General features: G+C 41.1%; 1 pseudogene; it reads left to right on the plus strand.

The window, feature by feature from the left end:
* The first annotated feature begins 2,015 nt into the window (after positions 1-2,015).
* LOC131923453 (olfactory receptor 4D10-like) lies at positions 2,016-11,398 on the plus strand (annotated as a pseudogene).
* Positions 11,399-13,162: the final 1,764 nt, after the last annotated feature.

A 13,162-nucleotide genomic window follows, 5' to 3' on the forward strand; every position in this document is an offset into this window, starting at 1 on the left:
ATAGTTCATCATTGTGTGGACATCAAGGTGACAGAAACTTCAAACAGCCTGTCACACCACATCCACTGTCTAGAGCAGGAAGAAATGGATGCATGTCTGCTCGCTTGTTTGTGCTCAGCTCAATTTCTCTACTCTTATATAGGTCAGGAACCCCAACCTAGGGAATAGTGCTGGGTCTACTCCCACAAATTAATTAAGACAATCCCTCACAGACATGCCCACAGGCCAACCCAATGTAGACAATCTCTCACTGAGACTCTCTTCCCAGGTGATTCTAGGTTGTGCCAAGTTGACAATTAAAGCTAATCATCACAATGACAGAGACAGGAAGAGTAGAACTAAGTGACTCAGTCCTGGACTGAGGGAGAGAGAGGGCAGACTTTATCACCCTAGAAATAACAATAACCAAGACTTCCTACCCCAAATGCCAGGACATTGCTTCTTACAATTTTTATTCTGCACAGCAGTAGAGTTCATAAGAACAAATCTAGTGTATGAACAATTGTATCCATTTATCTCTATCTGAATATAAACTTAGGTCTCTCTAGCTCTCCCCAAAAGAAAGGTTTAAATGGAAAAATGGTGAGAAATGATTGACAGCTGTATTTTTATAAGCATGCTGTATAGCAACTTGAAGAGACAGACAAAAAGGTTCAAGAACCAGAATTATTTTCTGCTTGCTAAGGAAATAAAGATCTCTAAGACTGTTTAGGATTTAATTCTCTTTTCTCATTTCCAGACAGTCTCATTCAAGATATCCATCAAAACATACATACACAGGTGTGTGTATGTGTATGTGTGTGTACATGTATATGTAGATGCAGACATGTATATTCAAATGTACAATTTTTATGTATTTGAAAACATGAAATAAGACCCTGGAACATTTTTAGGCACACAACAAGGCATGTTTCAACAAAAGCTAATTAAGTTAAGAATAAAAAGGGGGTTTGGTAACTCAATTGAGTACTAACCAAAATGTTGGGTTGTTTTTTTTTTCATATAAGTTTTCTGCATGTTTACATGTAGGTGTATACTTTAGCAACAATTTAATAATTCCCACTGAAACTCCATCACCACCAGGGAAAGTAGCCAGTTGATTTCCACTTTCTTGTCCAACAATAATCCTCTGCCTACCTCTCATAATAGGGCTGGGACTAAGAGACCAGGACACTACACAGGGGCCCAGAGCAAAAAAAATTAGAAGATACAAATCAAATAGATTCTTTCATTGCCTCTAAAGAATTCCAAACACCAGACAAAATATATCAATGTGCACACATGACTGTTTTGATAACACTTTAATGAATCCCATTGAAACAACATCACCAAAACTACAATCAGTCTGCTACTGCTACTTTCTTTGCCATTCTTACATTAGGTCTGCAGCTGAGGGATTTGAATATAAGACAGGGACACATTGGCAGAACCTTAAAGCTATTCCTTGTGTTTGCCCTTTCTCTCCTGAAAATGGAGAAAGACACTAAGACATCCAATCATCCAAAGAAATTACCTTCAGACTCACATTTTTCAATAATTAACCTTACCAATTGTTTTGCACTGTACCTAATAACATAAAATTTTTCAATGAAATTTTAAGAGCAAAGGAAATTGATAAAGACATTAAATTACTAGCTAGTTTTAAGGTTGTACATATTAAAATTGAGATACTATTGCTGTATTTTAGGAATCTGACTGAATATTTTCTAGAGATAGTAAATACTTCAAACTAAAGATGATCATCTCACTGACCAACAAAACAAAGGTGAATGTTAAGTACTGGAAGGGGGAGGTATTAAGGAGAAAGCAAATCAGGCCCCCAGGTTGGGCCAGCAGCTCCTGGTAGATTGTGGCCCCTGCAGACCCAAGAGTCCTGTGGGGGCAGGGTATTCCCTCTGTGTCCATCACCAATTCTCATGAAGGGACTGGTCCTGTGGAACAATACCCGCAGTATCTCTAAGATGCAGGGCAGCCCCAGAATATCCCAGAAGAGTTCCAGTGAGGATCCAGTGACGATGGTGTACCAGAAACCAGAGGCCCTAAACCGAACCAGTGACTCATTGCAATGAACTTTTGCTAGTAAAGCTGAGAGGACTAAAGAATGTACTATATGACACACCGAGGCCCTCAATGCCACCAGGACAAATGAAGAGGTGTTGGAGAGGCAGGAAAGAGGAGGAGCAAAGAGGTTTTTTTTGTTGTTGTTTTTTGTTTGTTTGTTTTGTTCTTATTTTTGTTTGCTTGCTTGCGTACTGTGTTTTGTTTTCTTTGATGTGGGAGTAGGGCACTGCAGGGGTGAGGGGAAGATATGGAGGGACTGGAAGGTGAGTAGAATTGGGGTGCATGATGAGAAACTCTCAAAGAATCAGTAAAGTTAAATTTTTTTTTAAAGATTTATTTTATTTATTATGTATACAATGTTTTTTTTTTTTGCATGTGTGCCTGCAGGCCAGAAGAGGGAGCCAGATCTCATTACAGATGGTTGTGAGCCACCATGTGGGTGCTGGGAATTGAACTCAGAACCTCTGGAAGAACAGCCTGTGCAGCCTGTGTTCTTTTTTTTTTTTTTTTTTTTTTTTTTTTGGATTGGATTGGATTTTTTTTTAATTTTTAATTTTTATTTTGCAATACAATTCAGTTCTGCACACAGGCACAGATTCCCTTGTTCTCCCCCCTCCCGCCCCCCTCACCTTCCCCCTAGCCCGCCCCCCATTCCAATCTCCTCCAGGGCAAAGCCTTCCCCACAGACTGAGATCAACCTGGTGGACTCAGTCCAGGCCGAGCTCCCAGGCCGAGCCAAGGGACCCTGCATAGGCCCCAGGTTTCAAACAGCCGACTCATGCAATGAGCACAGGACCCGGTGCCACTGCCTGGATGCCTCCCAAACAGATCAGGCCAATCATCTTGGATGGATCTAGAAAAAATCATCCTGAGTGAGGTATCCCAGACTCAGAAAGACAAACATGGTATGTACTCACTCATAACAGGATACTAGCTGTGGAACAAGGATGACTGGACTGCTACTCACAACACCAGGCAGGCTACCTGGAAAACAGGACCCCAAGAAAGACACAGGGATCGCCCAATGACAGAGAAATGGAATGAGATCTACATGAACAGCCTGGACATGAGTGGGGGTAGTGAAGGGCGAGGGTCGAGGGAAAGAGAGCTTGGGTGAGTGGGAGATCCCAGCTGGATCAACAACAGAGAGGGAGAACAAGGAATAGGAGACCATGGTAAATGAAGACCACATGAGAATAGGAAGAAACAAAGTGCTAGAGAGGCCCACAGAAATCCACAAAGATACCCCCACAACAGACTGCTGGCAATGGTCGAGAGACAGCCCGAACTGACCTACTCTGGTGATGGGATGGCCAAACACCCTAATTGTCATGCTAGAAACCTCATCCAACTACTGAGGGATCTGGATGCAGAGATCCATGACTAGGCCCCAGGTGGATCTCTGGGAGTCCAATTAGCGAGAATGAGGAGGGTTTATATGAGAGAGAATTGTTGAGACCAAGGTCGGATAAAGCACAGAGACAAATAGCCAAACAAACGGAAACACATGAAATATGAACCAATGGCTGAGGGGTCACCAACTGGATCAGGCCCTCTGAGTGGGTAAGTAAAGTTAAATTTTAAAAAAGAAGAAGAAAGCAGTGAGCTTAAGGAGTCTTCCTGTATTTGTTGAAAGCCTTTGAGTTACATAGCACTATGGCTGCCACATTTTAAAATCAATGTAAAAAGAGTTTCTTCCAAATGAGATTCTTCAAATGTTCTTGTGATACAAGATGAGAAACTACATCGATTGAGTCTGTGCAGCAGGGAGAAAACAGTATGTCTTCCATTCTATTAGAGTTTGGGAGAGAAGCCGCAAGGCAAGCAGGCTATAAATCCTGGCAGCTGCCAGAAGAAGGGATGAGAGGGAGAGGCAGTCACACCTTTTGAGTTAGAGCAAGCAATGGAGGGCTGCATGCAGCTGTTCATGGGAGTCTTCAAAGAAAAGTGTGGGAAACCCTGAGTGTCAAAACAAGCGTGCTTGGGGTCTTGATCAGTCTCCAAAAACAGAGTAGAAAGGAGGAAAAGCAAAGTTATGATTTTTGACTTAGAATTCAAAAGGAAGCAGGCTTAGCAGCAAAGATCTGCAGAGTGATAGTCGTGTCTCACTTTTTATCCTGCATTATATCTTTAAATTTGCACAAATCATTTTCTTTTCTTAAACTATAAATACACTAGCAATATCATCAAGTTTATAGTTACATATCTTAATTTTTAACATGTAATTATACTTACTAATGGGATTCAATGTGGTAACACATAAGCTTTCAGCATGCACTAAGTCCAGCCTCTTTTTCTCCACCCTTCACACACACACACACACACACACACACACACACACACACATGCGCGCGCGCGCGCACACACATGCTCAGACACATGTGTGCTCATGTGCACATACATCCCTCTCAACCTTCATTAATAACTATTCTACTTTCAGACCATTTTTTTTCACCCTCTATATCTGAAAGGTGGACCATGAATGTGGCAGTTTGATGAAAATGACTCCCATAAGTCCATAGGGTGGCATCATTAGGAGGTGTGGCCTTGTTGGAGTATATGTGACCTTGTTGGAGGAAGTATGTCACTAGGGGAGGGCTTTGAGGGTTCAGAAGCTTCAAATCAGTCCCAATGGCTCATTTTCTCTTCCTACTGCCTGCATATCCTGATGTAGAATTCTCTGATACCTCTTCAACACCATGTCTACCTATGTGCCACCATGTTTCCCACCATGATAACAACGGACTAAACCGCTGAACTGTAAGCCAGCCTCAATTAAATGTTTTTCTTAAGAGGGTTGTCGTGGTCATAGTGTCTCTTCACAGCAATAGAAACCCTAACTAAAACAATGAACCACTCATCTTTCTGTGTCTGGTTTATTTTATTTAGCATAATTTTGTCCATTTCCATCTGTCTATCTAAATATATTTGAACATTTCAAAAAATATGCTGTGTACAAGACAGAAAAATTATTATAATCCAAAAATTCCCTTGATGCTAAGTGTGGTAGTATAACCCTCTAATACCAATACTTGAGAGGCTGAAAGAGGGGGATAGAAATTTCATAGCCACACTGAGCTACATACATAATATGACCCTATAATTCTCAGAGATGACCAATAACAGCTTATAAAAACAAAACATTATTCTTTACCAAGGTTTGTTATTTTTTATTTGTGTGTCTATGTGTGTATGCTTATGTGTGTGAGTGGTCATGAGGCCATAAGGGAACACTGAACCCCCAGAAGCTAGCTAGCACTGCAGGTGTTTGTAAGCTGCCCATTACATGCTGAAAACCAAACTCAGGTCCTTTATAAGAGCAGTATATGCCTTTAACCACTGAACCATCTCTCCAGCCCATATCTTCTTTGAAGCAATTGGTGCTGCCAGGAGTAGACGTGTCTCACTGTCTATAAAAGTCTACATTCTTAAAACATTTTAAATGCCATATCCTATAGGTCTTTGAAGTGTTTGAAGATTACCTACCTAATTGAAATACATCTATGTATACCTAGAAAACTTAACTAGCATGACTATAAGTTTGATTATCATAGATGACTAATTATTAATCTGTATTTCTTAATTATACATTACAATTTAAATTTTAAATGAATTGCATAAGCATAATACCTTAACCAAGAGTAGAAAATACATACAGTATAACAAAATTAACTTTAAATTTGTATCAATTAACCAAATCCAGCCAGGTGGTGGTGGCACATGCCTTTAATCCCAGCACTTGGGAGGCAGAGTCAGGTGGCTCTCTGTGAGTTCAAGGCCAGCCTGGTCTACAGAGAGAGAGCCAGGACAGGCACCAAAACTATATGGAGAAACCCTGTCTGGAAAAAAAATCCATATAATGTAAAGTATTTTGATATTAACAGTTGTTTTCTGGATCAAAGTAGATTCAATAATCTACCCTTTTGTCATATCATTTCTATATCATACATTTCTATATCATATCCTCCTTTCTTCTTTTAGAAAGATATTGACTATGACCAATAACAATTTGTAATCAACCCCTAAACAAAGACAAACATACATAATCCATTTTTGGGGGTGTGAGTATAGTTTTCTGGGCTACTTCCTACTGATTGGGGGCACTACTAATCTTATAGGGACCCTAAGAGAATTCAGAATAATAATCAAGTCCTGGGAAGACCTGTTATAATCTTTGTCAAGGTTTAGGAGGTCTCACTTGATCAAATCTGGTCCATCTTAACCTGAAACAAATCCACAGCCTCTTGCTTCCTGTGGAAACAAAAGCACAACCTCCTTTCCAAAGCAACATATCCTTAGATCCAAATTTTGAAGTCAAGATATCATATATATATATGTATATATATATATATATATGTTTAACTTAACAATCTTTACAATCAAATGTCTTTCTTCAGTTAGCTCATTAACAGTAAAAAAATTTTAAATAAAACACAATAATCCAGACACTCTGTGTATTTTCCATCTTTATGTGGCTTATTTCTTTTATATTATTTTTATTGTCTCTTTAATGACTTTATTTTTTAAAATTATTTATTTCTTTATATAACTGCCTATACTCATTTTCCTCTCTTCTAAGCCTATGTACATTTTTACAAACACTGCAAACTGTTTAGAGGTTTTTTCCCATCTGAATCTGTCTTATTGTATATCTGTAATCCTTCCAAAGTAACATATCCTTTTCTGACCAGGAGAGATTTTGAACTGTTAAGCTGCTGTGGCTAGGATGAAAATGGCAGCAGCCCTGGCTGCTGGCTCCACCCACTTGGTTTTTCAACATGGTGAAGGTACCAAGGAGTCATGCTTACCTCCCCAATTCTGGGAAGCAGTATTAAGTAGTATGACTGTGTTTTGTGATCCCAAGCCAGCAGGCAGTGGCTGGGAGAAGCCTTTTTGTATTGAGGCCAGTGAGATACTGCAGGAGCCTGCCACGTTGCCACTGAAGCCCACTGCAACCAGGGGACGCATCTCTGTATCACCACCGGCTGGTAAGGAGAGACATGAACTAGGGAGCTGTTTTTAGCTCCATTTAGAACCCTTTTTTAAGCTTTCTCAGATTTTAAGTGGAAATTCTTGCCCCAAGCTGGTCGCCAAATGTAGCTAGAAGTTTTCTTGTGTCCTGCCTGGTCCCATGGCTGCCGGATCCCAAGTAAACACAGAGAGACTTACATTAATTACAAATCGTATGGCCTATGGCTCAGGTACATTGTTAACCAGCTCTTATAACTTAATTCAACCCATTTCTATTAATCTATGTTTTGCCACATGGTTTCATGGTGTTACCTATTCTCTCACATCTTGCTTCTCCTGGCAGTAGCTTGCAGCTTCTGCTGTGACCCCACCCTTCTTCATCTCCATCTTCAATTTGAATGTACCACATAACCTTATTCTGCCTTGCCATTGGCCAAACAGCTTTACTTATCAACTAATGAGAGTAACACATATTCACAGCATACTGAAAGACATCCCACAGCACTTATTTATTGTGATCCCATCACTGTATTAGCCCCATTTAAAGGGGGAAAGAGGCAGAAGCAGTATAATGCAGTAGGTCATTGTCCTTTTCTGGTCTCCTTCCTCAAACGAGAACCACAAAATTTCATCACAGCTCTAAGAACACTCTCCACCATCTGCTACTAAACACATGGGTCAGAATTGAGGGCCAAGTTATCAAGGGAATTAATTGTTCCTTCTCCCCATGGAGAAACATTTTACAATCTTGCAAGAAACCAGAGTCCAGTATGCTGTGGGATGGTCTGTATGTCAAGTGTGTTGCTGATTGGTCAATAAATAAATCACTGATTGGCCAGTGGCCAGGCAGGAAGTATAGGCGGGACAAGGAGGAGAATAAAGCTGGGAAGTGAAGGCTGAGTCAGAGACACTGCCAGCTGCCACGATGACAAACAGCATGTGAAGATGCCGGTAAGCCATGAGCCACGTGGCAAGGTATAGATTTATAGAAATGGATTAATTTAAGCTATAAGAACAGTTAGCAAGAAGCTTGCCACGGCCATACAGTTTGTAAGCAGTATAAGTCTCTGTGTTTACTTGGTTGGGTCTGATGGCTGTGGGACTGGCGGGTGACAAAGATTTGTCCTGACTGTGGGCAAGGCAGGAAAACTCTAGCTACACCAGTAGGCTTAGATCAGTTGTTGGTCAACAAAACAATACCTAAGAACCACAGAATATAAAATAACACATTTATCACTGAGTTAATATGACAAGTGATTGTCTGTGATGAATAAAAATTAAAAATCTCCTTTCACTCCACACTCCCCTACACTACAACTACATCACATGTTTAGTGTTCTCTCGGTAGTCATGTTATTTCACAACTGATCAGCCTTCTGTGAATTCTTTTCTTTGTATTATACATTTCTGCCCCAGTTCTTAGTAAGTCATCCAGCCTGTAAGAAACTTTTAGCTCTTCTGGTAACCTTTCAGAACCAGCCCTAGATAAGGCTCTTCTGTACCAAAGCACTGGTTCCAACGGCTATTGGTGCACTTAAATATTGGTATTTTCCACCAGACTGAACATTCTTCAGCAGACCTTCGCTGCATGTCCACACATGTGTGGATGTGTGTATGTCTGTGTTTGTGTGTGTATGTGTGTGTTGCTAGAATAATTCCTGTCCCAACCTTGCTGTACGCATCATAAACTGTGTGAGCACAGAGTGAAGGGCTCACTGAATATATGCATTCCCACTTCCTAATAAACATGGCATCAGGAACGCAATTGACTCTAACTTCAGGGAACTCAGTTTCTCCTGCACAGGGTTACTGTGGTGCTGCAGGTGGGTGAGAGAATGGGTTGTGCCAGTTCCTAGTTTGTCTGGAACGCTGTGGCTTCTAAAACAAATAGCTCATCTTGAACTGTTTTCTGCTGTCTTTCCTCTAAACTTGAGATGAAAATTTAGTTCCATCCCGCTGGATGCTTAAAAAATGGTGGTTATAGCAAGTGCAATGGCTTTGGAGCTAGACAATTGCACCTTTAATTCAGTCTCCCAATGAGCACATTGCTATGAGTTTGGAGAAATGAGCTTGCTTTTCATCTTTTTCTTCCTATTTAGGGAATAAGTAAAAGCCTCTTCTTCATACAGACATATATACTGCAAGGCACCTTAGGTTTTGGCATGAGGAGACTCCCAAGGGCAATATCACTCAGCAACTGCTTTCTCTCAGCAACAGGAAAACAGATCTGAAGATGGTGCAGGCAGTAGAGATGAGGGAGGAACACAGCAGAAAAAGGAAGCAGATCTTTAGTTGGCTCCTATGTTTAGGCAGAAGCTAAAACTGGAACACCCACATTAAGAAGCAGGAAGCTACACCTTTCTGTCCTACTGCCCTCCTGTGAGTCCCCCTCAACTCCTGCCCAGCTTCCTCCTCCTCCTTGATTGATATCATCTGCAGGTTCACAGTCAATGAAAGCCCCCATTGTTCAGTGAGTTGAGGGCAGAATAGGGAAGAGGTTTTAAAAAGTGCTCCAATGTCTCCTATAGAAGACTCTATACCGCCTCCCTCACTCTATGTAAAGTTAGATTCTCCCTTTAATGAAAATAAATCATCTTCCAGAGAACTTGCAGACTCTCCTATGTGTTTTTGTCCAAGTACCTTCCTGGACAATGTAGAAAACAACTGATAATAATTATAACAAATGGGGGACAGTTAACCTGAAGATGGTCCTTTCACTTCAAGCTCTTAGGAAAGCCAGAACCTTTGACCCTGAAAATAGTGTAACTGACTAAGAGAGTTGAAAAGATCTTAAAGCAAAACAAATGGAGAAAGGGTACAGTTAGTGCATGGGAAGTTTGACACCAAAGCATCAAATTAAACCTTTATAATTTTGTGGTAGGAGAAGAGCATGAATGACAGTGTGCAAGTGCACGTGCATTGCAGAGGCCAGAATAGGATGCCATACGTCTTACTTTATTGTTCTCTGCCTTATTGCCTTGAAAAAGAGATCTCTGGGTGAACAGGAAACACTACACAGTCATCAGGATTCTCCCATCTCCACCCCCAGTGCTAGAGTTATAGGCACTGACAGACACATCTGGCTTTTTATGTAGGTCCTGGGAATTAAACTTGGGTTTTCATGCTTGCAAAGCAAGTGTTCTTACTGGCTGAGCCATCACCCCAGCCACCAATGCCCTTGATAATTTTTATTTTGTACAAATGCTACGTAGTCTATTTTCATTCCCAACAGTGCTCAGTAAAAAAAGAATTATTGAATGATTTTGCATGTAATAATTTGACATGATCACCAAACTAATTATATTCTTTAAAATGTACACAACTAGACTAATTTCAGTATATAAACTGAAATTATTTATTCAATATAATTGAATATTTATATATTGAAATAATTGATTCAATATATTGAACTAAATTGAATGTGTGTGTGTGTGTGTGTGTGTGTGTGTGTGTGTGGTGTGTGTGTGTATGTGTGTGTATGACCCAGAGTCAAGAAGTGGGCGTGGTGCTGTTTCTTTTCCTTCTCCTGGTGTATGTGACAACTCTGCTGGGGAACCTTCTCATCATGGTCACCGTGACCTGTGAGGCCCGCCTTCACACCCCCATGTATTTCTTGCTCAGGAATTTGTCTATTGCTGACATCTGCTTTTCCTCCATCACTGCCCCCAAGGTTCTGGTGGACCTTCTCTCAGACAGAAAGACCATCTCTTTCAATGGCTGCCTCGCTCAGATGTTCTTCTTCCACCTGGAGGAGCATATGTGTTTTCTCTGTCAGTGATGGCTCTAGATCGATATGTGGCCATCTCTAAGCCCCTGCACTATGTGACCATCATGAGCAGGGGCTGTTGCATTGGGTTAATAGTGGCCTCCTGGGTGGGAGGCTTTGTCCACTCTATTGTGCAGATTTCTCTCTTGCTAACACTTCCATTCTCTGGACCCAATGTTCTTGACACTTTCTACTGTGATGTCCCCCAGGTCATCAAACTTGCCTGTACAGACATCTTTGTCCTGAAGCTGCTGATAAGTTCCAATACAGAATGCTCACCACACTGTTGTTTTTCTTGTTCCTGGTATCATACAAGGTCATATTATTGTTGCTGAGGTCTCAGTCAGGAGAAGGAAGGAAGGAAGCCGTCTCCACCTGCACCTCCTACATCACTGTGGTCACCCGGTATTTTGTGCCCTGCACTTTTGTGTTTGTCCTCCCCAGGAATAAAGCCATTTCTGTCCTTTGCAGTTATCACCCCACTGCTCAACTCCTTGATCTACACTCTGAGGAATCAGGAGATGAATTCAGCCATGAGGAGACTCAGGAAAAGACTTGGACTTTCTGATAGAACAGAGAAGTAAACAGCTCCTGCCTATCACTGCCTTTGAAAACATTTGCACCTCAGATACATTCAATCTACTGATTTCTGGCTAGTTTTTCTGCTTTTACTAAGATACACTTGACTTTCAAAGATCTCATTGGTATGATATTTCATGTTATAAAAGAAAATTAAAAATGAAATTGTTAGCTGGGAAATGGATATTTCTTTTGCAACACAGCCTTGGAAGAAATAGAGGAAACTGAATCAAAAGACACTCAGACATTCCAGCACTGTGACCCTGAAGGGAATTAAGACACATATCAGAAGCACAAAGCACCAGGGGCTCTAGGACTTTATAATGTCTTCCATGAAGTTATCATATCTATGAGGTGACAAATCCAAATTAAGTTTCTCCTACAAATCACTATCAATTGAAGACTTATAATCTAAAGCCCCCTGTGATGGTTAGCTTTAATGTTCGACTTGCCACAACCTAGACTCACCTGGGAAGAGATTCTCAATGATGCATTGTTCACATCGGGTTGTCCTGTATGCATCTCTATGGGAGATTGTCTTAATTATGATAATATAAGAAAGAATATTCAGCCCAATGTGGGTGCCACCATTTGACATGGAAAGGTACAGTTGAGCACAAGCAAGCAAGCAAGCAAGCAAGCAAGAAATCAAGCATGTCCTCAGGTCCTCACACCTTCCTCAGCATTTCCTAGAAGGAAGCTAGAATGTGCATATGCAATGGGTCCATTCTGCACTTTCTCACCTTTTGACTGGGGTAGCCAGGTCTTAAACACTTAAGAAAGAACAAGCTAGAAGCAGAGACGTGCTATTAGCTTGATACTTAAAAGGCCAGGTTGAGCCCTTTCAGTATCAGTTCCTGCCCTGGGACTTATGAAACACCAACCCTAGGGCACTGAAGCCCCAAGGGAGAGCTGGCCACCAACTACCTATTGTTTATGTTGAATATTTGTTTAGCTATGGAAAGATGTGTTGCTATTTCACCTTGCCTGCCTAAGGCACCTGATTGGTCTAATAAAAAGCTGAATGGCCAATAGCAAAGGAGGAGGTATAGGCAGGCCTTCTGGGCAGGGAGAGTAGGTAGGAGGAGGAATTTAGGCTAGGGGGAAGAAAGAAAAAGAGACATCAGGAGACTTGAGGGGCCACCCAGCCAGACACAGAGGAAACAGGAAAGTAGGACATACAGAATGAAAGAAAGGTTAAAAGCCCCAAGGTAAAATGTAGATGAATTGTAACAGGTTAAATTATAAGAGCTAGTGGAACAAGCCTAAGCTAAGTCCAAGCATTCATAATGAAAGAAGAAAGAAGAAAGAAAGAAAGAAAGAAAGAAAGAAAGAAAGAAAGAAAGAAAGAAAGAAAGAAAGAAAGAAAGAAGAAAGAAGGGAAGGAAGGGAAGGGAAGGGAAGGGAAGGGAGGAAGGAGGAAGGAAGGAAGGAAGGAAGGAAGGAAGGAAGGAAGGAAGGAAGGAAGGAAGAAATCAGGCATGCATTCATTTCTCTCTGCTCTATACTGTGGATGTGATGTGACTAGCTATATTATGTTCCAATCATCTGGAATGGATGCTATGATGATGTGACCTAGAATTACAAGCCCCTTTGTTAAGTTGCTTTTTGTCCCTGTGTGACACAGCAACAGAAAGTAAACTAGAATATCCATGTCCAGCACTGGAAAGCATTTACCTTGGTATCACCATAGCTTGTGCCAGAACTCAGACCCCACAATTGTTACCCCAAGCGAAGTTCTTCCCTGACCATTCTTTGAACCTCAAGACTGCAGGCCTCCACTTC

This window comes from Peromyscus eremicus, chromosome 1, assembly GCF_949786415.1.
Source record: "Peromyscus eremicus chromosome 1, PerEre_H2_v1, whole genome shotgun sequence".
Lineage (NCBI taxonomy): Eukaryota > Metazoa > Chordata > Mammalia > Rodentia > Cricetidae > Peromyscus > Peromyscus eremicus.